Consider the following 25,341-nt stretch of genomic DNA (forward strand, 5'->3'; position numbering starts at 1 on the left):
TTGTGTATGGCAAGTAGCTTTATTGCTAGTATTTAGAACCCTTAGGAAATGACTATTTCTCAGAGATGTCTTCCAGGTGTAGCTGGCTTTTGGGATTTGAGTCTGATCCTACCTCTTCAATTTATTGGGGATGAGAAGTTGCTGCCTATTTGGCCTAGCTCCTATTTGGCACTGGCCTATAGTATTGTTTATGACCCTTAGGCAATCTCAGTCTTGTCATATCAGGGAAAATAATTGATTAAACAATTATGTCACATTGGCTAAAGAAGTACAATCAGCAAAAACAGTAGTATCAAACACAGTCTAGAAAATGACAGACTGTAGTATCTATTAATTTGCCACCTTTAACTGTATGAACTAGATTTATCATTATATAACAAAATCTAAAACAAACCAGAAAATTGTATATAGTAAATATGCCCTCAGTATGGCAATTTTACCCTCAGGGGAGAAAATTAAAAGGGATTTGTGGGGAAAATAGAGAAATAGAAGAAGAAGAGGTTAAAAGCAAGGCTGAGGGACAAATGAAAATTATGCAAACTTTGGAAAACTGGTGAAGAAGACAGGAGGGAAAGGAAGAAGGAAGAAATAAAAACAAGAACAGAACAGAATAACATCAAAAAACCCCTAAAAAAAATGTTCACACTTATATAAAAACAAGAATGAACAATCAAGCAAAAAACAAAACAAAAACAAGAAATGAAGAAAAGAAGAAAAAAATGTTCCCTTTAAGGAGTGTCTCTGCTGTCACTGATAGACTAAGTGGGCAGACAGATTCTGGATCTGTGTTGATTAATCTCAATAACCAAGCTGTAGATTTATAGTGAGGTAGTGGATAATCACAGTGAGCCTGCACCTTTAGTTCTAAAGCTTAGGCTGGTTTCTTGACTGTGAGACTGGAACCTGATTTGTCCAGCCTGCAATATTCCTTGTGCCTTCTTCCAGCTTCAACTCAACTCCTTGACCTTCTGCCTCTTTCTCTTCTATTTTTCCCTTTTCATTTTTTCTTTTTTCTTCATATATTTTCTTTCTTTGTTTTACTTATATATTTTCTTTTTTTCTTGTTCTTTTCTCTTACTTTCGTCTAATTCTATTGTCTTTAAATCCTTAATATAATCCTTTATCTCACCTTTCCCTCTTCCTTCTCATCTTCCTTTTCTTTATTTTTCAAACATTACTTTTTTTCATTCTCCTGCTCCCCACCCCTCCCTCTTTACTAGTATAACTATTAAGCTTTATTACTCTGTAGCTATTGTTATTGAATTCTTTTCTATTGCTCAGGGTGGTACAGTTGTTACATTAGTAGATATTTACTGTACATTAATATTTGTTATGTCTCTGTGTTTATAGATCTCTTTCTTGTGTTTAAGGGTGGTACATTGGTAGCTTCTATTGGTTCTTAGGGTATGTCAGTATTCAATTTGTCTTTGATTGCATTATTTTTTCTAATTTTGTTGCTGTTGCCAGGATGGCATAGTTCTTCCTATTAACTAGTTTTTACTATATGTCAATATTTGGCTTGCTTTTCTGTCATCAACAATACTGTGGTTTATTTCTAGGGAACTGGGTGCTGGGATAATTACACTGTACTCACCCTTCCCAAACTAACAGAGGTGATTGGATCTTGGATAGAGACAAAGACCTATATTTAGCCATGCCAAGAGTGCATCACTGAAAAACAGGCACCAAGGAGATCTCCATAATAGCAATAAAATCCACTCTAATCAACCTGCAAACCTCAGCACACATGCACTTGTGCGCACGCACGTGCACACACACACACACACACATACACACACACCACCAACAACAGGAGAAATATGAGAAGACAAGACAACAAAATGGCCCCCAAAACTCCCAACTTCCCCAAAGCTGATCATGGAAGGAATCAAATGTCAAACAGCTGAATTATACAAAAATAATAAAAAACAAAACAAACAAAAAAACAGATCAAGAAGGTGATTGGAGGATGTGCGGCAACGATATGTCTGCTCCAATGACAGCCATCATGCCTACCACCCGGAAGTCCACTGCCACAGTTATTTTCCTTCATGGATTGGGAGATACTGGGCATGGATAGGCAGAAACCTTTGCAGGTATCAGAAGTTCAAATATCAAATATATCTGCCCACCCCAAATCAACCCTCTGCAGACAGGCAGGTCTGAGGATGCTGTACCAAGGTAGCGAGTCGCATGGAACACGCTGAGTCAGCCTGCGCCCTGGCAGCAATCCACTGGACACCCCCCCTCCCCCCCGCCCCCGGCCTCTTCTCTGTACAGCCACCTGGTTCCACCCTATAAAGACGCAGAGGACACCGGACCACCAGACCACTATACTGGGTAAGTTGGAGTCAGCTTCACCTCCCATCAGGACCGGGACTATCTTCAGGGGAAGGGCAGCTGGAACTTGCCATACAACTCTGCAGAGTTCACCCCTACAGGAGGACAGGGAGCTCAACTTGGGACTTGCCGCCAGAAATCTGTTTGAATCTCATGGGTCTGTGACTAGCTTGCTGAGACTCATTAACTTATATCTTCACACTGCTATCCACATTGTCTATTGTGATAGCAGAGACATACCCTGAAAGAGGCCCTTCATCTTCATTGTTATTTTTTATTCCCAAAATTAGTATTATTAGTTTGTTTTTTTCTCTCTTTTATTTTCTTTTGCTGCTCTTATCTTTAATTTTTTTCCTACTCTTTGCAAATATTTGTTTTTCTCTCCTTTTTTCTTTTCTTTTCTTCTTTCTTTTCTCTTTCCTTTTTCTCTCTCTTATGCTCACTCTCTTGCTCTCCCACACTGTTCTTCCCTTTTTGTCCCTGTTTTGGTCCTCATTTGGAGTTCTTCTTTATTTTACTATTATTCTCTTTTTCATTCTCCCCTGTTAGCCACACTGCTAACCTTCCCCTAGCCTTCTTCCCATCTGTCTCTCCCTCCCCAACCCCTTCTAACTCCCCATCTCAAAGGGTAAAGTTGTTATATTGAAGAGTTTATTCACTATATGTTGGGTTGGTCCTCGATCTTGATTTAATTCACACAGCTAAAGGTGATAGATTAATAACTATCACAAAATGTCATTTTTGAAGATGTACTTGATGCAATGGTGTTGCTGATTGTATCACTTGGGCTAAGGTGTTGTTATTGATCTAGTCAATGAACCTTCCTAGTATAAGGAAAATGAGATAGCCTTAGAGTCATTAGAGACTCAAAACTTAAAGACTAGCTATATCTGGAAAACACCTCTGAGAAGCAATCATTCCATAAGGGTTCTAACTACAAGCAACAAAGATACCTACGATAAGCAATTTCAAACTATCAACCCAGGAATTAAACCAAGGACAGTACCAAAAACAAAAATGAGAAGACATTTAAGCAAGGCACAAACTCAGACTTCCACACCACCAAGGGTAAATCCTGGGGGAAATGAGATGGAAAAGTCCCATAACCAACCACCTGGTTACCCTGAACTGACAGCACAGGAAGTAACAAAACAGATGCTCTAGAAAAATTCAAAGCAGAAATAATCTTCCAATTATCTACAGAGATGGTGAGCAGAATGAAAAACATGATTAGAGGATCTAGAACAGAAACAGATGAAAAAATAGATGAGCTCAGAAACATGCTGGAAGTCATGAATACCCAGCATAAGAAAGAAATGGAGGGGCTGGGGATTTAGCTCAGTGGTTCCGCCACCTGCCTCACAAGCAGAAGGACCCAAATTTGATCCCCGGTACCAAAAAAAAAAGAAAGAAAGAAATGGAAACCATGATCACCCAACATAAGAAAGAAATGGAATCCATGAAACAGATTCAAACAGATATTCAGGAGATCAAAAACTCCATTGAAAATATCCACAGCAGATTAAGGGAATCTGAAGATAGAATATCAGATATAGAAGACAGGATCGCAGTTAGAGACCATGAAAATAGAGATTTCTTAAAAATAGTAAGGGACCACGAGAAATCGATCCAACCACTGCTAGACGATGCAAAGAAGAATAACATAAGACTGATAGGAGTCCATGAAAAAACAGGAGAAAGCACAATTGACATAAAAAACTGTTCACAGAAGTAATAGTGGAAAACTTCACAGACAGAGGTAGAGAATTGGACATACAGATAAGTGAGGCATATAGAACTCCAACTAGCCATGATCAAAAAAAAAATCTACATCTAGACATATAATAGTCAAGATCCGAGAAACCCAACAGAAAAACAAAATCCTACAAGCAGTTAGAGAAAAGAAACAAATCACCTACAAAAGAAAGCCCATCAGAATCTCAGCAGACTTCTCAACATAAACCCTCAAATCAAGGAGAGCCTGAAGTCAAGTATTTCAAGCCCTAAAAGAAAATAACTTCCAACCTAGACTGTTGTATCCTGCAAAATTATCTTTCAAAATCAATGGGGAAATTAGATACTTCCACGACAAAGAACACCTGAGAAATTTCACGAACACCAAACCAGCACTACAAGCAATTCTAAACAATATCCTAGAAAAAGACAATGAACGTCACAACTCCATGAGGATCAACAGAGGGAAGCCACCAGGCAAGGTAAGACAAGAAAGGGAAAGGGGGAAAAATAAGAAATAAAAGAGCCAACAAAAGTAAAACATCATGACAAGGATAAGTCAATATCTATCAATTATAACCATCAATGTTAATGGCCTCAATTCACCAATCAAAAGAAATAGACTGGCCAAATGGATTAAAAAGGAAAATGCAGCAATATGCTGTATACAGGAAACACACCTAACTCAAAAAGAAACTCATAGACTGAAAGTAAAAGGATGGAAAACAGTTCTCGACGCCACAGGAACCCAGAAGAAAGCAGGAGTAGCAATCTTATTTGCAGACAAAGTAGATTTCAAACCAAAACTAATTAAGAGAGATAAAGATGGTCACTACATCTTTGTAAAGGGAACAATCCAAGAGGAAGAGATGACAGTCCTAAATATATATGCACCAAATATGAATGCCCCCAACTATACAAAACAAATATAAATAGACATGAAAAACTAAATAAACACTAACACAGTTGTAGTGGGGGACCTCAATACCCCACTATCACAAATACACAGATCATCTAGACAAAAAGTTAACAAGGAAATTCTAGAACTGAACCAAGCTATTGAACAAATGGACTTAATAGATGTTTACAGAGTGTTCCACCCCACAAAACCAGAATATACATTCTTTTCGGCTGCACACGGGTCATTCTCCAGAATAGACCACATGCTAGCTCATAGGACATATCTAAGTAAATGTAAAAGAACTGAAGTTACCCCCTGTATATTATCAGACCATGGTGCAATAAAATTGGAGATCAATAACATAAGAAACCACAAAACCCTAACAAACACATGGAAACTGAATAACACCCTCTTGAACAACCAATGGGTCACAGAAGTAATTAAAGAAAAAATTAAACAGTTTCTATAAGTAAATGAAAATGCCAGTATAACATACAGGAATCTATGGGACATAAGGAAAGCAGTTCTACGTGGGAAATTCATAGCAGCGAATGCCCATATTAGGAACACAGAGAAAACTCAGATAAATAACCTAATGCAGAACCTCAAGCTCTTAGAAAAAGAAGGGCATAACGAATCCAAAGCTTGTACAAGAGAGGAAATTATAAAGATCAGGGCAGAAATCAATGCAATGGAAACTAAGAGAACAATACAAAAAAAATCAATGAATCAAAGAGTTCGTTTTTTGAAAAAATAAATAAAATCAATAAACCTTTAGCCAACCTTATCAAAAAAAGGAAAGAAAAGGCACAAATACATGCAATTAAGAATGAAAAAGGTGAAGTCACAACAGATCCTACCAAAATCCAGAGGATCATCAATACCTACTTCAAGAACCTCTACTCCAATAAAATGGAAAACACAGAAGAAATGGGAAGATTCCTAAATACATACGAATTGCCAAAGTTAAATGAAGATATACAAATTCTAAACACCCCAATTACAATGAGTGAAATTGAAAATGAAATAAAATATTTACCAACAAAGAAAAGCCCAGGTCCAGATGGCTTCACTGCTGAATTTTACAAGACATTTAAAGAAGAACTAACACCATTACTCTTTAAACTCATTAAGGAAATTGAAAGGGAATCAATACTTCCAAATTCATTCCTGGAAGCAAGTGTTACTTTGATTCCAAAGGAAATCCAGGGAGAGACACAACCCAAAAAGAGAACTATAGCCCAATCTTCCTAGTGAACATACATGCAAAAATCCTCAACAAGATACTGGCAAACAGAATGCAGAGGGTCATCAAGAAGATCATACACGCTGACCAAATCGGATTTATCCCAGGGATGCAAGGATGGTTCAACATTCGTAAATCAATAAATGTAATATACCATGTTAACAGAGTCAAGGACAATAACCTTATGATCATCTCAATAGATGCAGAAAAAGCATTTGACAAAATCCGGCACCCATTCATGATAAAAACCCTACAGAAAATTGGAATAGAAGGTCTTTATCTCAACCTGATTAAGGCTATCTATGAAAAACCAACAGCCAACATCATACTAAATGGTCAAAAACTGAAAACTTTCACACTAAAATCAGGAACAAGACAAGGATGCCCACTATCACCACTCCTGTTCAATATAGTTCTGGAAACATTAGCCACAGCAATTAGAAAAGAGAAAGAAATAAAAGGAATAAAGATAGGAAAAGGAGTTAAACTGTCATTATTTGCTGATGATATGATACTTTACCCAGAAGACCCAAAAACCTCCACCAGAAGACTTCTAGACTTAATTGAGAAATTCATTAGAGTAGCTGGATACAAGGTCAACACTCAAAAAACAATAGCCTTCTTGTACACAAATAACAGACTCACTGAGAGAGAAATTAGGGAAACAATTCCTTTTACAATAGCATCCAAAAAATGAAATATCTAGGAATCAATCTACCAAAGGAAGCAAAAGACCTCTATACTGAAAACTACAGCACTCTGAAAAAAGAGATTGAAGAGGATACAAGAAAATGGAAAGACATCCCTTTTTCCTGGGTAGGAAGAACCAATATAGTGAAAATGGCCATACTTCCCAAACTACTGTATAGATTCAATGCAATGCCAATTGAAATTCCAACAATATACTTCACAGAAAACAACTAGAGAAAACAATCCAAAAATTCATTTGGAACCATAAGAGACCTACAATAGCTAAAGCAATTCTGAGCAACAGAGACATGGCTGGGGTTATCACAATCCCCAACTTGAAACTATACCACAAAGCTACTGTGATAAAATCAGCATGGTACTGGCAAAGGAACAGACCTGAGGATCAGTGGAATAGATTAGAAGATACAGAAACAACTCCAGACATGCTCAGCCACCTCATCTTTGACAAAGGAGCCAACCACCATCATTGGAGGAAAGGTAGCCTATTTAATAAATGATGTTGGAAAAAGTAGATTTCAACCTGCTAAAGATTAAAACTAGACCCATACCTATCACCATGCACTAAACTAAGATCGAAGTGGATTAAAGATATAAATATTAAGACAGAAACACTAAACTTTCTGGAAGATAAGTTAGGTAGAACTCTTGAAGAGATTGGCATAGGAAAAGACTTTATGGACAAACCCTTAGCAGCACGGGAACTAGCAGAAAGAATCAACACCTGGGATCTCATCTTATTAAAAAGCTTCTGCACTGCAAAAGAAACCACCAACAGAGCTAACAGACAACCTACAATATGGGAAAAAATGTTTAGCAGCTGTACCTCAGACAAATGACTACTATCTAGAATGTATAAAGAATTGAAAAAAATCAGACCCCCCAAATTCAAAGACCCAATTCAAAAATGGGCATCTGAAATGAACAGACATTTCTCAGATAACTAAGTAAAAGCAGCAAACAAATATATGAAAAAATGTTCAACATCATTCGTTATTCAAGAGATGCAGATGAAAACAACACTGAGATTCCACCTCACTCCAGAAAGAATGGCTGCTATCAAGAAATCAACCAATAACAAATGCTGGCGGGGTTGTGGGGAGAAAGGAACCCTTCTCCATTGTTGGTGGGAGTGCAGACTGGGGCAACCACTGTGGAAATCAGTATGGAGATACCTCAAAGAACTAGGACTAGAGGTCCCATTTGACCCAGCTATTCCCCTGCTGGGTATCTTCCCCAGAGAATTAAAAGAATCATACCACAGTGATATATGTGCACCCATGTTCATAATGGCACAGTTTATAAAGCTTGGAAGCAGCCCAAGTGCCCAACAACTGGAAACTGGATAAAGAAAATGTGGTTTTTTAATAAAATGGAGTACTACCCAGCCATAAAAAATGAAAAACTAGAGTCATTTATAGCTAAATGGATGCAAATCGAGGCCATACTCTTAAGTGAATTAAATAGGACACACATGTGTAAATACCAAATAGTTTCTCTAGTGTAAGAAACTGATAGTGTAAACAAAGGTTAAAATGATTAAAATGAATAATTGATAATTTGAAATAGGAAAAAAGGTCCAAAGACAAAGGAGTGAAGGGAGGGGAAGGGGAAAGGAAAAGAGGGAAAGGAAAAACTATGAGAAAAGAAAAAAAATGGAAATGAAATCTATGTAAATAGGGAAGGGAGGAGGGGGTGAAGGGTGCACAGGTAATGGGGGAAACAAAAGAACCAAGATATATCATGTACAGGTACAAACACCCAATGATAAATGTAAACAAATTGTATACCTAAAATGTACCAATAAAAGAACAAAAAAATATATATCTGCCCATATGTACCAGTTATGTCTGTAACATTAAATATGAACATGGCTATGCCTTCTTGGTATGATATCATTGGGCTTTCACCATATTCTCAGGATGATGAACCTAGAATTAAAAGGGCAGTAGAAAATGTAAAAGCTTTAATAGAGCAAGAGGTGAAGAATGGCATTCCTTCTAACAGAATTATTTTGGGAGGATTTTCTCAGGAAGGAGCTTTATCTTTATACACTGCTCTAACCACAGAGCAGAAACTGGCGGGTGTCACTGCACTTAGTTGCTGGCTTCCACTTCGGGCTTTATTTCCACAGGTTCCTATCAGTGGTGTTAACAAAGATATTTCTATTTTCCAGTGACATGGAGATTGCAACCTTTTAGTTCCCGTAATTTTTGGTTCCCTTACTGTTGAAAAACTAAAATTGTTGGTAAATCCAGCCAGTATACCCTTCAAAGCCTATGACGGCATGATGGATAGTTCGTGTCAACAGAAAATGATGGATGTAAAGCAATTCATTGATAAACTCCTACCTCCAATTGATTGATGACACTAAGAGGCCTTGTGTAGAAGTACACCAGCAGCATTGCAGTAGAGTATAAACTTTTTTCCGTGCCCAATCTTAAAACTTCTAATGCTTGGAGTGTTAAAATGTTTTACAAATACATATCAATGATATAGAATAAATAATGTTTCCATGTGGGAAATTTATGATCTTTTAAGTTTCTATGTATGTATTTGTGTAATATGACCCAGAATATACCAGTATCAAAATAGGTGAGGCAGCTAGGTTCTTTTTCTCAAATATAATTCAGCGAAATAATAAAATATAGCAACAAGATTTTTTTATTACATCATTTGAAAATTACCAGTATGCTAATGATAATTTGTTCAGGTAAAATGAACAATTTAGGTATAGATGATTTATGCATGCTGACTTAGTCCATGGATTTATTCCAAAATTTCTTAGTCACCATGCAATATCTGTATTTTTCTATATATGTTAATTATACATAATGATTTTAATACACAAAAATTAGACGTTATTACATTATTCTTGATAATAGGAATGATGCTTTTGACAGGAAAGAGTAATATGGCTCTCTTCATTTAATGGCCCCTTTATTTGGGGGATCAGTTTTTCTTTTCCTTGATATTTCTTTCTTTTTTTAAAACTGTACATCCTTTTATTGGCACATTTTAGGTATACAATATAATGACATTCATCATTGGAAATTTGCACCTTTACATACTCTCTTGGTTTTTATTTTTCCCCCTTCCCCTGCCTTCCTTCAAACCCTCCATAACTCCCTATTTACAAAGACTTTGTTTCCTTTTTTAAATTTTCTCATATTAATTCCATTCCCTTCTTTGCTTTCCCCTACCCCTCCCACTTTGCCCCTTTTCTTTCTATTTCACATTATTATACCTTTTAGTCCTTATTTACACTTTCAGTTTCTCACACTAGAGAAACTACTTGGGATTTACACTTGTGTCCTATTTATTTTGCTTAAGAGTATCGCCTCAATGTGCATCCATTTAGCATAAATGTCTCTAGTTTTTCATTGTTTATGACTGAGAAGTACTCCATTTTATAAAAAACCCCACATTTTCTTTATCCAGTCCCCAGTTGATGAGCATTTGGGCTGTTTCCAAGTTTTAGCTATTACAAACTGTGCTGCTATGAACATGGGCGCACATATATCACTGTGGTATGATTCTTTTAATTCTTTGGGGAAGATCCCCAGCAGTGGAATAGCGGGGTCAAATGGGACTTCCAGTCCTAGTTCTTTGAGGTATCTCCATACTGATTTCCACAGCGCTTGCACCAGTCTACACTCCCACCAGCAGTGGAGCAGGGTTCCTCTTTCCCCACAGCCCTGCCAGCATTTGTTATTGGTTGATTTCATGATAGCAGCCATTCTTTCTGGAGTGAGGTGGAATCTCAGTGTTGTTTTCATTTGCATCTCTCGAATGACCAGTGATGTTGAACATTTTTTCATGTATTTATTTGCTATTTCTACTTCTTTGTCTGAGAAATGTCTGTTCATTTCAGATGCCCACTTTTGGATTGGGTCTTTAAATTTGGAAAGTCTGATCTTTTTAAGTTCTTTATAGATTCGAGATAGTAGACCTTTGTCTAAGGAAGAGCAGGTGAAGATTTTTTCCCACATTGTGGGTTGTCTCTTCACACTGTTGGTGGTTTCTCTTGCTGTGCAGAAGCCTTTTAATAAGAAGAGATCCCATTTGTTGATTGTTTGTGCTAGTTCATGGGCAACTGAGGTTTTGTTCATAAAATCTTTTCCTACACCAATGTGTTCAAGAGTTCTACCTAACCTCTGTTCCAGCCAGTTCAGCATTTCTATTTTAATATTTAGATCTTTAATCGACTTTGATTTTAGTTTAGTGCATGGTGAGAGATATAGGTCTAGTTTTAGTCTTTGGCAAGTTGAAACCCAATTTCTCCAGCACCATTTATTAAAGAGGCTATCTTTCCTCCAGTGAGGGTGTTTGGCTCCTTTGTCAAAGATGAGTTGGCTGAGTGTGTCTGGCATTGTTTCTGCATCTTCTAATCTGTTCCACTGGTCCTCAGGTCTGTTTCTTTGCCAGTACCATGCTGTTTTTATCACAGTAGCTTCGTAGTATAGTTTCAAGTTGGGGGTTGAAATACCCCCTGCCATGTCTCTGTTACCTAGAATTGCTTTTGCTATTCTGGGTCTCTTCTTGTTCCAAATGAATTTTTGGATTGTTTTCTCAAGGTCCATGAAGTATGCTGCTGGGATTTCAATTGGGAATGCATTGAATCTAAATAGCAGTTTTGGAAGTATGGCCATTTTCACTATGTTGATCCTTCCTACCCAGGAGCAAGGGATGTTTTTCCATTTTCTGATATTGTCTTCAATCTCTCTTTTCAGAGTGCTATAGTTATCAGAGAAGAGGTCTTTGATATCTTTCGTTAGGTTGATTCCTAGGTATTTCAGTTTTTTGGGTGCTATTGGGAAAGGAATTGCTTGCCCTTTTCTTTGTCTCAGTGAGTCTGTTGTTCCTGTAGAGGAAAGCTATTGATTTTTGTGTGTTGATGTTGTATCCAGCTACTTGACTGAATTTGGTTATTAAGTCTAGAAGACTTTTGGTGGAGTTCTTGGGGTCTTCTGTACAGAGTATCATGTCATCTGCCAATAATGACAATTTGAGTTCTTCATTTCCTATCATTATTTCTTTTATTTCTTTCTCTTCTCTAATTGCCATGGCTAATGTTTCCAGAACTATATTGAACAAGAGTGGTGATAGTGGACATCCTTGTATTGTTCCTGATTTTAGTGTGAAGGATTTCAGTTTTTGACCATTTAGTATGATATTGGCTGTTGGTTTTTCATAGATGGCTTCTATCAGTTTGAGGTAGAGACCATCTGTTCCAATTTTTTGTATGGTTTTTATCATAAATGCACGTTGGATTTTGTCAAATGCTTTTTCTGCGTCTATGGAGGTAATCATATGGTTTTTGTCCTTGGCTCTATTGATATAGTGTATTACATTGATTGATATGCATATGTTAAACCATCCCTGCATCCCTGGGATGAATCCCACTTGATCAGGGTGTATGATCTTCTTGATGATCTTCTGCATTCTGTTTGCCATTATCTTATTAAGGATTTTTGCATCTATGTTCATTAGTGAGATTGGCCTATAGGTCTCCTTTTCAGTTGGGTCTTTCTCTGCTTTGGGGATCAAGGTGATGCTTGCTTCCAGGAATGAATTTGGGAGTATTGCTTCCCTTTCAATTTCACTGAAGTGTTTAAACAGTAGTGGCAGCAGTTCCTCTCTAAATGTCTTGTAGAATTCAGCAGTGAAGCCATCAGGGCCCAGGCTTTTCTTAGTTGATAAGTTTTCCATTACATTTTCAATTTCATTGGTTGATATTGGATTGTTCAGAATTTTAAGGTCTTCTCCGTTCAACTTTGGTAATTCATATGTATCTAGGAATCTGTCCATTTCTTCTGTGTTGTGCATCTTATTGGCATATAGGTTCTGGAAGTAGGTATCGTTGATCCTCTGGATTTCTGCTGGGTCTGTTGTAATTTCACCCTTTTCATTCCTAATTGCATGGATTTGGGCTTTTTGTTTCCTTTTTCTGACAAGGTTGACTAAGGGTTTGTCAATTTTGTTGATTCTTTCAAAGAACCAACTCTTGGCTTCATTGATTTTTTTGTATTGTTCTCTTACTCTCCATTGCATTGATTTCTCCTCTGATCTTTATAATTTCCTCCCTTGTATGACCCCTGGGGTTGTCCTGTTCTTCTTTTTCTAGAAGCTTCAGGTGCAGCATCAGGTTAATTGGGCTCATTCTGTTTTCCTAATATGCGTATTCACTGCTATGAATTTCCCTCATAAGACTGCTTTCATTGTGTCGCATAGATTCCAATATGTTGTATTGTCATTGTCATTTAATTGAAGGAACTGTCTAATTTCTTCTTTAATTTCCTCTGTGACCCATTGGTTATTCAGAAGTGTGTTGTTCAATTTCCATGTGTTTATGAAATCTTTTGAGTTTCTTTTGCTATGGATCTCCAATTTCATGGCACTATGGTCTGATAATATACAGGGGATAACTTCAATTCCTTTGCACTTCCTTAAACATGTTCTAGGTGTGAGTATGTGGTCTATTTTGGAGAATGACCCATGTGCAGCTGAGAAGAATGTGTATTATGATTTTGTGGGGTGGAAGACTCTGTAAACATCTCTTAAGTTCATTTGTTCAAGAGTTCGATTGAGTTCTAGTATTTCGTTACTTATTTTTAGTCTAGTTGATCTATCTATTTGTGACAGTGGGGTGATGAAGTCCCCCACTACAGTTGTATTAGTGCATATATGACTTTTCATGTCCATTAGTATTTGTTTTATATAGTTGGGTGCACTAGTGTTTGGTGCATAGATATTTATGATTGTCATCTCTTCCTCTTGGATTCTTCCGTTTACAAGGATGTAGTGTCCTTCTTGATCTCTCTTCATCAGTGTTGGTTTGAAATCTACTTGATCTGCCAAGAGGATAGCTCTTCTTTCTTTTTTTTGGGTTCCTGTCGCATGGAGTATTGTTTTCCACCCTTTAAGTTTCTGTCTATGACTTTCCTTTTGAATTAAGCATGTTTCTTGTATGCAGCATATTGTTGGATTTTGCTTCTTGACCCATGCTGTCAGTCTATTTCTTTTGATTGGTGAATTGAGACCATTAACATTGATGGTTATAACTGAATTGTATTGACTTGTCATTGCCATGACTTTTTCTTTTTGTTGGGTTCTCCCCCTTTCCATTTAATTTCTTGTCATGCCAGATGGGTTCATTCTGCTTTGCTTCCTGGGGTTGTGATCCTCAATATCTGTTCCTAGGATATTGTGTAAAATTCTTTGGAGTGCTGGTTTGGTATTCACGAAGTTCCTAAGGTGCTCTTTGTCATGAAAGTATCTTATTTCTCCATCCATTTTGAAAGATAGTTTTGCAGGGTACATCAAACTGGGTAGGAGGCTGTATCTTCTAATCTATTCCACTGATCCTCAGGTCTGTTTCTTTGCCAGTTCCATGCTGTTTTTATCACAGTAGCTTTGTTGTATAGCTTCAAGTTGGGGATTGTGATCCCCCCAGCCATGTCTCTGTTGCCTAGAATTGCTTTTACTATTCTAGGTCCTTTCTGATTCCAAATGAATTTTTGGATTGTTTTCTCTAGTTGTTTTCTGTGAAGTATATTGTTGGAATTTCAATTGGCATTGCATTGAATCTATATAGTAGTTTTGGAACTATGGCCATTTTCACTATATTGGTTCTTCCTACCCAGAAACAAGGGATGTCTTTCCATTTTCTTATATCCTCCTCAATCTCCTTTTTCAGAGTGCTGTAGTTTTCAGTGTAGAGGTCTTTTGCTTCCTTTGGTAGATTGATTCCTAGATATTTCATTTTTTGGATGCTATTGTAAAAGGAATTATTTCCCAAATTTCTCTCTCAGTGAGTCTGCTATTTATGTATGAGAAGGCTATTGTTTTTTGAGTGTTGACCTTATATCCAAGTACTCTAATGAATCTCTCTATTAAGTCTAGAAGTCTTTTGGTAGTGTTTTTTGGGTCTTCTTTTTAAAGTATCATAGCATTAGCAAATAATGACAGCTTAACTTCTTCTTTTCCTATCTTTATTCCTTTTATTTCTTTCTCTTTTCTAACTGTTGTGGCTAATGTTTCCAGAACTATATTGAACAGGAGTGATGATAGTGGGGATCTTTGTCTTGTTCCTGATTTTAGCATGAAAGTTTTCAGTTTTTGACCATGTAGAGTGATGTTGGCTGTTTGTTTTTCATAGATAGCCTTAATCAGGTTGAGATAAAGACCTTCTATTCCAATTTTCTGTAGAGTTTTTATCATGAATAGGTGTGGATTTTGTCAACTGCCTTTTCTGCATCTATTGAGATGATCATATGATTTTTGTCCTTGACTCTGTTGATATAGTGTATTACATTTATTGATTTACGAATGTTGAACCATCCTTGCATCCCTGAGATAAATCCGATTTGGTCAGGGTGTATGATTTTCTTGATGACTCTCTTTATTCTGTTTGTTGGTATCTTGTTTATGGTTTTTGCATCTACATTCATTAGGGAGATTGGCCTGTAGTTGTTCTTTTTTGGGGTGGGTCTTTCCCTGGTTTTGGAATCAAAGTAACAGTTGCTTCCAGGAATGAATTTGGAACCCTTGCTTCCCTTTGAATTTCCTTGATGAGTTTAAAGAGTAATGGTGATAGTTATTCTTTAAATTTCTTGTAGAATTCAGCAGTGAAGCCATCTGGACCTGGGCTTTTCTTTGTTGACAAATATTTTATTACATTTTTAATTTCACTCATTATAATTGGGGTGTTTAGAATTTCTATATCTTCTTCATTTAACTGTGGCAATTCATATGTATCTAGGAGTCTGTCCATTTCTTCTTTGTTTTCCATTTTATTAGAGTACAGGTTCTCAAAGTAGGTATTGATGATCCTCTGGATTTCTGCTGGGTCTAGTGTGACTTTCCCTTTTTGTTCTTAATTGCATGGATTTTAGCCTTTTCTTTCCTTTTTTTTTGATAAGGTTGGCTAAAGGTTTATCGATTTTATTTATTCTTTTGAAAAACCAACGCTTTGATTTATTTTTTTGTATCCTTCTCTTACTCTCCATTGCATTGATTTCTGCTCTGATCTTTATAATTTCCTCTCTTGCATGAGCTTTGGGTTTGTTATGCTCTTCTTTTTCTAGGAGCTTGTGGTTCTGCATTAGGTTATTTATCTTAGTTCTCTCTATTTTCCTAATATGGGCATTCACTGCCATGAATTTCCTGCATAGTACTGCTTACATTGTGTCCCATAGATTCTTGTATGTTATACTGGCATTATCATTTACTTGTAGAAACTATCTAATTTCTTCTTTAATTTCCTCTGTGACCCGTTGGTTGTTCAGGAGGGTGTTATTCAATTTCCAGGTGTTTGTGGGAGTTTTGCAGTTTCTCATGTTATTGATCTCCAATTTTATTGCACTGTGGTCTGATAATATACAGGGGGTAATTTCAATTCTTTTACATTTACTTAGACATGTCCTGTGAGCTAGCATGTGGTTTATTTTGGAGAATGACTCATGTGCAGCTGAAAAGACTGTGTATTCTGATTTTGTGGGATGGAACACTGTGTAAATATCTATGAAGTCCATTTGTTCAATAGCCTGGTTCAGAGAATCTCTGCCCTAGGAGCTTGGGATGTCAGCAGGGGAGCTTCCTTCCGGGTGCTGTGACCAGCTCAGCTTATCTGCCCCCTTAATGTTCTTATTTTATAGCATCCTGACCTTGCTTTCTGGATATCATCTTTTCTCTCCTTTGTGGAAGATACTGATAAAGTATTAACATGATAAAAACAATAGCTTGGTTCAGTTCTAGAATTTTTTGTTAATTTTTTGTCTGGATGATCTGTCTATTTGTGATAGTGGGGTATTGAAGTCCTCCACTACAATTGTATTAGTGCTTATTTGGTTTTTCATGTCCATTAATATTTGTTTTGTATAGTTAGGGGCATTTGTATTTGATGCATATATATTTAGGATTGTCATCTCTTCCTCTTGGATTGTTCCCTTCACAAGGATGTAGTGACAATCTTTGTCTCTCTTAATTAGTTTTGGTTTGAAATCTACTTTGTCTGCAATAAGATTGCTACCCCTGCTTTTTTCTGGGTTCCTGTCGCATGAAGAACTGTTTTCCATCCTTTTACTTTCAGTCTATGAATTTCTTTTTGAGTTAGGTGTGTTTCTTGTATACAGAATATTGCTGGATTTTGCTTCTTAATCCATTCTGCCAGTCTATTTCTTTTGATTGGTGAATTGAGGCCATTAACATTGAGAGTTATAATTGATGGATATTTACTCATCCTTGTCATGATGCTTTACTCTTGTTGGCTCTTTTATTTCTTATTTCTTTTTCCCCATTTCCCTTCAGTTTTTTACCTTGCCTGGTGGCTTCCCTCTGTTGATCCTCATGGAATTGTGACCTTCATTGCCTTTTTCTAGGATATTGCTTAGAATTTTTTGGAGTGCTGGTTTGGTGTTCGTGAAATTTCTCAGGTGTCCTTTGTCATGGAAGTATCTAATTTCCCCATCGGTTTTGAAAGATAATTTTGCAGGATACAACAGTCTAGGTTGGAAGTTATTTTCTTTTAGGGCTTGAAATACTTGACTCCAGGCTCTCCTTGATTTGAAGGTTTGTGTTGAGAAGTCTGCCATGATTCTCATGGGCTTTCCTTTATATGTGATTTGTTTCTTTTCTCTAACTGCCTGTGGGATTTTGTTCTTCTGTTGGGTTTCTGGGATCTTGACTGCTATTTCTAGGTGTAGATTTTTTTTTGATCATGGCTAGGTAGATTTCTATATGCCTCACTTATCTGAATGTCTAATTCTCTACCTCTGTCTGGGTAGTTTTCTACTATTTCTTCCGTGAACATTTTTTTTATGTCAATTGTACTTTTTCCTGTTTTTTTCCTGGACTCCTATCAGTCTTATGTTATTCTTCTTTGCATCATCTAGCAGCTGCTGGATTGATTTCTCATGGTCCCTTACTATTTTGAAGAGATCTCTGTTTTCACGGTCCTTAACTGCAATCCTGTCTTCTATATGTGATATTCTATCTTCAGATTCCCTGAATCTGCTCTGCATGCTGTCGATGGAGTTTTTAATCTCCTGAATATCTGTTTGAATCTGTTTCATGGATTCCATTTCTTTCTTATGCTGGCCATTCAGTTTCCAGCATGTTTCTGAGCTCATCTATGTATTTTTATCTGTTTCTGTTCTAGAGCCTCTAATCATGTCTTTCACTCTGCTCACCATCTCTGTAGTTATCTGAGAGATTATTTCTGCTTTGAATTTTTCTAGAGCCTCATTCATCTGTTTTGTTACTTCCTGAGCTGTCAGTTCAGGGTGTCCAGGTGGTTGATTATCAGACTTTTCCACATCATTTCCCCCAGAATTTTTCATTTGTGGGGTGGAAGTCTGAGTTTGTGCCTTGCTTAAATGTCTTCTCATTTTTGTTTTTGGTACTGTCCTTGGTTTAGTTCCTGGGTTGATATTTTGAAGTTGCTTAATGTAAGTATCTTTTTGATGTATTTAGAACACTTATGAAATGATTGCTTCTCAGTGGTGTCTTCCAGATATAGCTGGTCTTTAGGTTTTGAGTCTCTAATGACTCTGTGGCTACCTCATTTTCAATATACCAGGAAGGACTACTGATTAGATCAATCACAACACCTTAGCCCAAGTCATACAATCAGCAATACCATAGCATCAAGTACATATTAGAGAATGATAATTTGTGGTAGTTATTAATTTATCAGCTTTAACTGTGTGAATTAAATAAAAATCAAGAACCAACCCAACTTATGCTTATATTGGGTAAACTCTTCAATACAGGTACTTTATCATTCAGGATGGGGAGTTAGAAGGAGTTGGGGAGGGAGGAATAGGTAGGTAGAAGGATAGGGGAAGGTTAGCAGTGAGGCCAGAGGGCACAGGCCAGAGAAGGAAAGAGAAGAAAAGACAAACAAAGAAGAAATACAAATTAGGGCCAGAACAGGAACACAAAGGGAGATGAAGAACAATGTGTAAAAGCAAGGGAGCAAGGCAGAGAGAAAGAGAGAAAGAAAATAGGACAGGAAAAAAAAGAGAAAAATAAAAATTTTAAAAGAGTAGAAAAGAAGAAAAAAAGAATATTAAAAATAAGTTTAAAAAAATGTGGTAATCTTGAAAATAACAAATAAAAGATACAAATGAAGGGCCTATTTCAGAGTATGTCTCTGGTGTCACAATAGACAATGTGGGCAGCAGTGTGCAGTTAGAAGTCAATGACTCTCAGTAATCTAGTCCCAGACTCATGAGATTCAGGCAGATTTCTGTCTGCGAATCCCCAGTTGAGCTCCCTGTCCTCCTGCAGGGTTGGACTCTGCAAGTTTCTAGTGCAAGTTTCAGCTGCCTTTCCCCTGAAGGATGTCCAGGTTCTGATGGGAGCTGATGATCCCTCCAACTTGCCAAGCGCAGTGCTCTGGTGTATCTTTATTGCAGAGATTCTCTTCGCTTTTCCAGTGGGCTTGTTTTCATTAGGGAGCCTGAGAGGCCCTCTCTCTGTTGTTCACTTCTGCAGCTTAGGACAATGGCCTTTATGTCCCCCTGTGCCTCTGTAGTGTGGAACCAGGTAGCTGCACAGCCAAAAGGCCAGAGGCAGGGGGTTGGGTGGGGTAGGGGCAGCGCCTGTTGGACGCTCCCACGTGGCCAAGCTGGTGACTGGTGGGCATGCCTGGTGGGGGGGGGTCCTACTCACCCTGTCTTGGTCTCAAGCTGGTGGAGCAAACCAGAGGAAGCAGGTGCCTGCAACTGCTCGGCCCCACTCAGCCTTGCTTGGCCAAGCTTGCAGCTGGTGGGTGTGCCTGGGGGGTCTTCCTCACCTTGTCTTGGTTGCAAATCTGTCTTGGTCACAAGCTGGTGGAGCAAGCCAGAGGAAGCAGGTCCCAGTCAGCCTGCAACTGCTCGGCCCCCTCCCCCTTTGCTTTTAATTTCTTGTTGGGCCAGGTGGATTCATTCTGCTGGGCTTTCTGGGGTTGTGATCCTCATTGACTTTTCCTAGGATTTTGTCTAAAATTGTTTAGTGTACTGCTGTGGTATTCATGAAGTTCCTAAGGTGCTCTTTGTCATGAAAGTATCTTATTTCTCCATCAATTTTGAAAGATAGTTTTGCAGGGTACATCAATCTGGGTTGGAGGTTGTTTTCCTTTAGGGCTTGAAATACATCACTCCAACCTCTTCTTGCCTTGAGGGCTTGCACTGAGAAGTCTGCTGTGATTCTGATGGGTTTTCCTTTGTATGTGATTTATTTCTTTTCTCTAACTGCTTGTAGAACTTTGTTCTTCTGTTGGGTTTCTGGAATCTTAACTATTATATGCCTATGTGTAGATTTTTTTTTATCAAGGCTAGTTGGAGTCCTATATGCCTCACTTATCTGTGCATCAAGTTCTTTTCCCCTGCTTGGGAAGTTTTCTGCTATCACTTCTGAACAGTTTTTTTTATGTCATCTGCACTCTCTCCTCTTTCTTCATTTACTCCAATCAGTCTTATATTATTCTTCTTTTCATTGTCTAGCAGCTGCTGGATTGATTTCTTGTGGTCCCTTACAATTTTAAAGAAATTTTCTTCTCCTGGTCACTAATTGCAATCTTATCTTCTATACCTGAAATTCTGTGTTCACATTGGCTCATTCTGCTACATAGACTTTCAATGGAGTTTTTAATCTCCTGGAAATCAGTTTGCATCTGTTTTATGGATTCCATTTGTTTCCCATGTTGGGATTCCATCATGTTCCTCAGATCCTCTATTTTTTTTATCTGTGTTCTCTCTAGATTTATTAATTATGTCTTGCACTATGGGCACAATCTCTGCTATTATGTGAGAAATTATTTCTGATTTCATTTTTCCCAGATCCTCTTTTGTTGCTAGTTCAGGGAGTCCAGGTGGTTGAGTATCAGATTGTTCCATCTCGTTTCCCTTTGGCATTGCTGTAGGTGATCTGGATGTCTGGTTCTGAGTCTTGATTCCATCTCTTGTCATTTTGATGGTGGGGGTGGGGATGCTGCTGGCATTCACACAGCTCACCTCCTCTGTTCTGGGAGTGGTGGTGGGTTGGCTTGGAAGCCTCCTACTCTGTACTGGGAGCTGTGGCACGTTGACCTGGAAGCCTCCTCTGTGCTGGGAGCTGTGGCACGCTGACTCAGAAGCCTCCTCTGCACTGGGAGCTGTCATAGTATTTCTTTTTAATATTTTCTTTTCTCAAGAAAAAAATGTTTTCTTTCATGATTATCCTTCATAAAAGACTAACTATATTGCCTCCCTGCCATATACATCTACTGTCAATACATTCTATAATTTGACATTCTGAATTACAGACACATGGTATTTGAAATCTATATAACTTTAAAAGAAACCAAACATTACTTAAACTTCTTATATATTTCAAATAATTATACTTTAGTTCAAAATTTAGACTTATTTAGTTATTTAGAATTCAGATAATAAAATGTTATTTCTTCTGTAAGCAGTTGAATGAATAATTAGGTCATATTCTGGTATGTACAAGAAAATTTAAGACTGATTTTAAAAGCTAATTTCTTATTTATTCTCATTGCTACAATACTTTTCTGTACATATGTTTGAAACCAACTACTGTGGAAAACAATCCATTAGAAAAAATTGCTGTATTTTTATCTGTCAGTGGTCTTATTTAAAATTTTCACTTCACATCATTTAAAAAAATTAGTCTTTTGTGCAAACACAAAAACAAATCATTTGATTTTTAAATAGTCAATATTTCCAGATCAATAGCAAAAAATTATTTGAAAACTAATTTTGGGGTAATAAAGGTTAATCAGAACCCTATAAATATGGAAGAGTTATCATACAGTTTTAAATGTAGCAAAAATATATGCTTAATATTTCTGAACTATGTTAATTTTCTCCTGTATTTCATTTCACCAAAACAATGTTAAGAATGCACCATTTCACCAAAACAATGTTAAGAATGGTGCTAATTGATCATGGAAATAATCTGATAATGGACTACATAGGATGTTTATAATGAAGCCATATGTTTATCTGGATTTAAAAATTTTAAACAATTATTTATTATGTCATTCTGCTTTACCTTGAAGAACTGTAGAACTGTAGACTTATTTCAGTTATACAAATCAGTAAGATCTTATTTATAGCAAGAAATATTCTGTTGAAATATTGCGCTGTAATGTGGAACAATATAAATATTTTTCATTGTTTCTATAAAAGTGAAATAAAATATAATTCTGACCCAAAAAATGAAAGTGGTTGGTTAACTCAAAGAAGATATAATGGGCATAATAAGCAGCAGAGGACACTAACAAAAAGCTAGCTGAGCTAAAAAAATGATACAATTTAGCATAGAATCAGAGACCATGAAAAGGTACCAAAGAGAAATCCCGGAGATTAAAAATTGTATTGAAAGTGGCCAGTGTGAGGACAGACTGTCAGAAATAGAAGATAGTGGTGATGCTAGTAACCATATACTCAGAGATACCTTATAAACAATAAGAAAACATGAAAAATGAAACCAACAACTTTAGATGACACAAGACAAACCTAAGATTAATTGGAATTAGTGAAGTTTCAGAAGACATTGCAAATGGCATAAACAGTTTGTTTACAGAAAAAAACAGCAGAAAACTTTCCATATAAGGGGAAAGAATTTAACAAACAACTAAGTGGACACAGAATCAGAAATTACTGTGACCAGAAAAGAATGTCTTCACAACACAACATGGTCAAAAGCCCAGAATTCCAACCTAAGAAAATAATCTTACAAACTGTTAGACAAAAGCAACAAATCATTTACAATAATACAGACCTTAAAGGCTAGGAGAGCTTGGAGTAAAGTTTTGCAAGCCCTAAAATAAAACAACTTCCAACTAAGATTGATACATCCTGCAAAACTATCTTCCAAAATTGATGGAAAAATAAGGACTTTCCATGACAAAGACCACCTTTAAGAAATTCATGACCACCAAACCAGCAGTCCAGAAATTCTCAAGGAATCCCAGAAAGAGACAATGAAGCCAACAATGCCAAAAATTCTAATGGAGTGCATGCACCAGGCAGGGGAGCAGTTAAAAAGAAGGGGGAAAAAAATGAATCAATGACAAGAAAATAATACAATGTCAGAAATAAGTCAATATCTTTCAGTAGTAACTCTCAATGTAAACTGTCTCATTCCCCAAAGGACCCAGATTGGCAGATCAGATTAAAAACAAAACCCAAGGTTGATGAAGGCGGCCGCGGAGTAGAAGCAGACGCTGAGGTTGAAGGTGGGGACATTGTCGGCCTTAACACCATCGTACTCAATGTCCATGTCGCGGTAGTAGTAGGGCCAGTGTCCATGTTCCAGCGGCCGTGGGTGGCATTGAGCACGTGCGTGAAGTCTGCCTTCTGCAGCCCATAGTGGTCCAGTGTCCTCACTCTGGGCACAAGGGACACAGCTGCAAGAGAGAAATATCCCAGGAGATTGCAGATGGGGGCTGGACTCCAGTGGCCGTGGAGCAGGTCACAGCTGCTTACTCGGGCTGTCACAGATGTGAGAAATGCGCCATTGGCACCGAAAGTCACTGGGGTGTCAGTAGGGCTGCTTAGATTAGCACAACCTACACCAACTGCACGGTGGTGGAACCCAGCTAAATCCCAGTGTCCTGAAAGTATGCTTCCTACCACACTCATCCCATCTGTTCCAGATAAACCACCCAATTTGTTTTCACCTCCATGGCTTCCTTAACCTGCTCCCACTCTCTGGAATTTCTTTGAAACCCTATACATCTTCCAAAGCCAGGCTTGGAATCCAAGTCCTCTGGGATCTTACTCAGATCCATGATAATACCAAGTGCATACTCAGCATTTGCTGCATGCCAGATACAGCTCTGACACTCATTTAATGCAGTTCATCTTCACCTGGAGAAAAGACCAGTGACATCACCAGGGAAGGTGAAGAGGAAAAATAACGCGTCCACGGTCACACAGCTGTAATCAGCAGAGCCAAGACTCCAGCCCTGCAATCTCCAGTGCACTCCGGCTATGTTTCTAGACATATCTTCTCCTCTCCTCACATACAAAGCTGCTTCTTTTGCTGACTGATCGGTTTTTGATCTGGGTTTTGAGTATAAATTCTGTGATTTACTGGTAGTATGACCTGAAGGCCAGTCCAGTCTCACTTTCCTTTTCAGCTCCCTGCAAGTTGCGCAGAAAAAGCTAACTGAGTGAACTGTGAGCCTTGGTTTGGCCATTTGTAAAATGAGAGTGATATGTATCTCCTTCGTAGGGTTGTTGTGGAATCTGAGTGAGCCTGGCACAAGGCATAGTGCATGGGTGAGAATTCAGTACAACTTATTATTCTTCTTATCCTCCATAAGAGAGACAAATGCTATATATAATACACAGAGAGAAGCAATGTGCTTCTCACTGAGGGGATTTGGAAAGCTAGTTTCAGGGCAGAAGGGACTTGTGTGAACTTTAAAGACTGATCTGGACTGAACACAGGAAGAAGATTGTCCAGGAGGACCAGCACATGAGGTGAGGTAAAGGGAAGATGGTCAGGCAAAGGAGTGGCATGGCCAAGATGCAGAGCTGGTCTAAATCTAACACCTTAATCCCCTGCCCCATGCTGTACCATTTTAAGGTTAGAGCTAAAGAAAGAATCCTACATGTGGAAACATTTATGCACAAAACTGTCTATCGTAGTATTGTTTATAAAAGTGAGAATATAGAAACAACCATTATGTTCAACAGTAGGGAAGTAGTTAAATGATCTATCCTTCTGATATATTATTATCTATTATAATTACAAATATGAGAGTATGTAATAAGGGAAATGTTGTTTCCAAGGGAATGTTGCTAGGTGAAATACATGCGATGAAATGATAATTGATGTAGTTACAGATACATAAAAACAAATTAATTACTCAACCAAAAATAATAGATAGGAAGTCTAGGAGGAAATGTACTGAAATACATGGCTTTGGAACAATGGGCTGGAGTCATTGAAGTCTTCTTCTTTACACTAATCACTATTTTATTATTATAGCTAACCATTATTAAAAGCTTGCTATGTATGAGGAACTGTATTATTTTACACATACTACCACAATCCATAGAATCCTACAAGAAAGGGTTTGTTTTGTTTTTTGGTACCGGATATCGAACTCTGGACTTGTGCTTGAGAGGCAGGCTGTGAAGCCACTGAGCTAAATCCCCAACCTATTTAATACTTTATTATCGAAATATAAGAGATTCAGGTCCCCCCTTTTTTGCTAGTGTTATAATAGACATTACTGTGCATATTTCCTTATGTATTAATACTCTTATTTCTGTGAATTATGTTTCCTGAAGTAATTTTGGGGTTGAAATATATATGTACCTTTTTATTGGGCATGGTTATGCATGCCTGTAATCCCAGCACTCAAGAGGCTGAGGCAGGAGGATTGCCATGAGTTTGA

General features: G+C 37.6%; 1 pseudogene; it reads left to right on the forward strand.

Moving 5' to 3' along the window:
- Window positions 1-1,954: 1,954 nt before the first annotated feature.
- LOC101708245 (acyl-protein thioesterase 1-like) lies at window positions 1,955-9,323 on the forward strand (annotated as a pseudogene).
- Window positions 9,324-25,341: the final 16,018 nt, after the last annotated feature.

This window comes from Heterocephalus glaber, unplaced genomic scaffold (assembly GCF_053883595.1).
Source record: "Heterocephalus glaber isolate CG9 unplaced genomic scaffold, H.glaber_assembly_v1.0 deba00001757, whole genome shotgun sequence".
Classification (NCBI taxonomy): Eukaryota; Metazoa; Chordata; class Mammalia; order Rodentia; family Bathyergidae; genus Heterocephalus; species Heterocephalus glaber.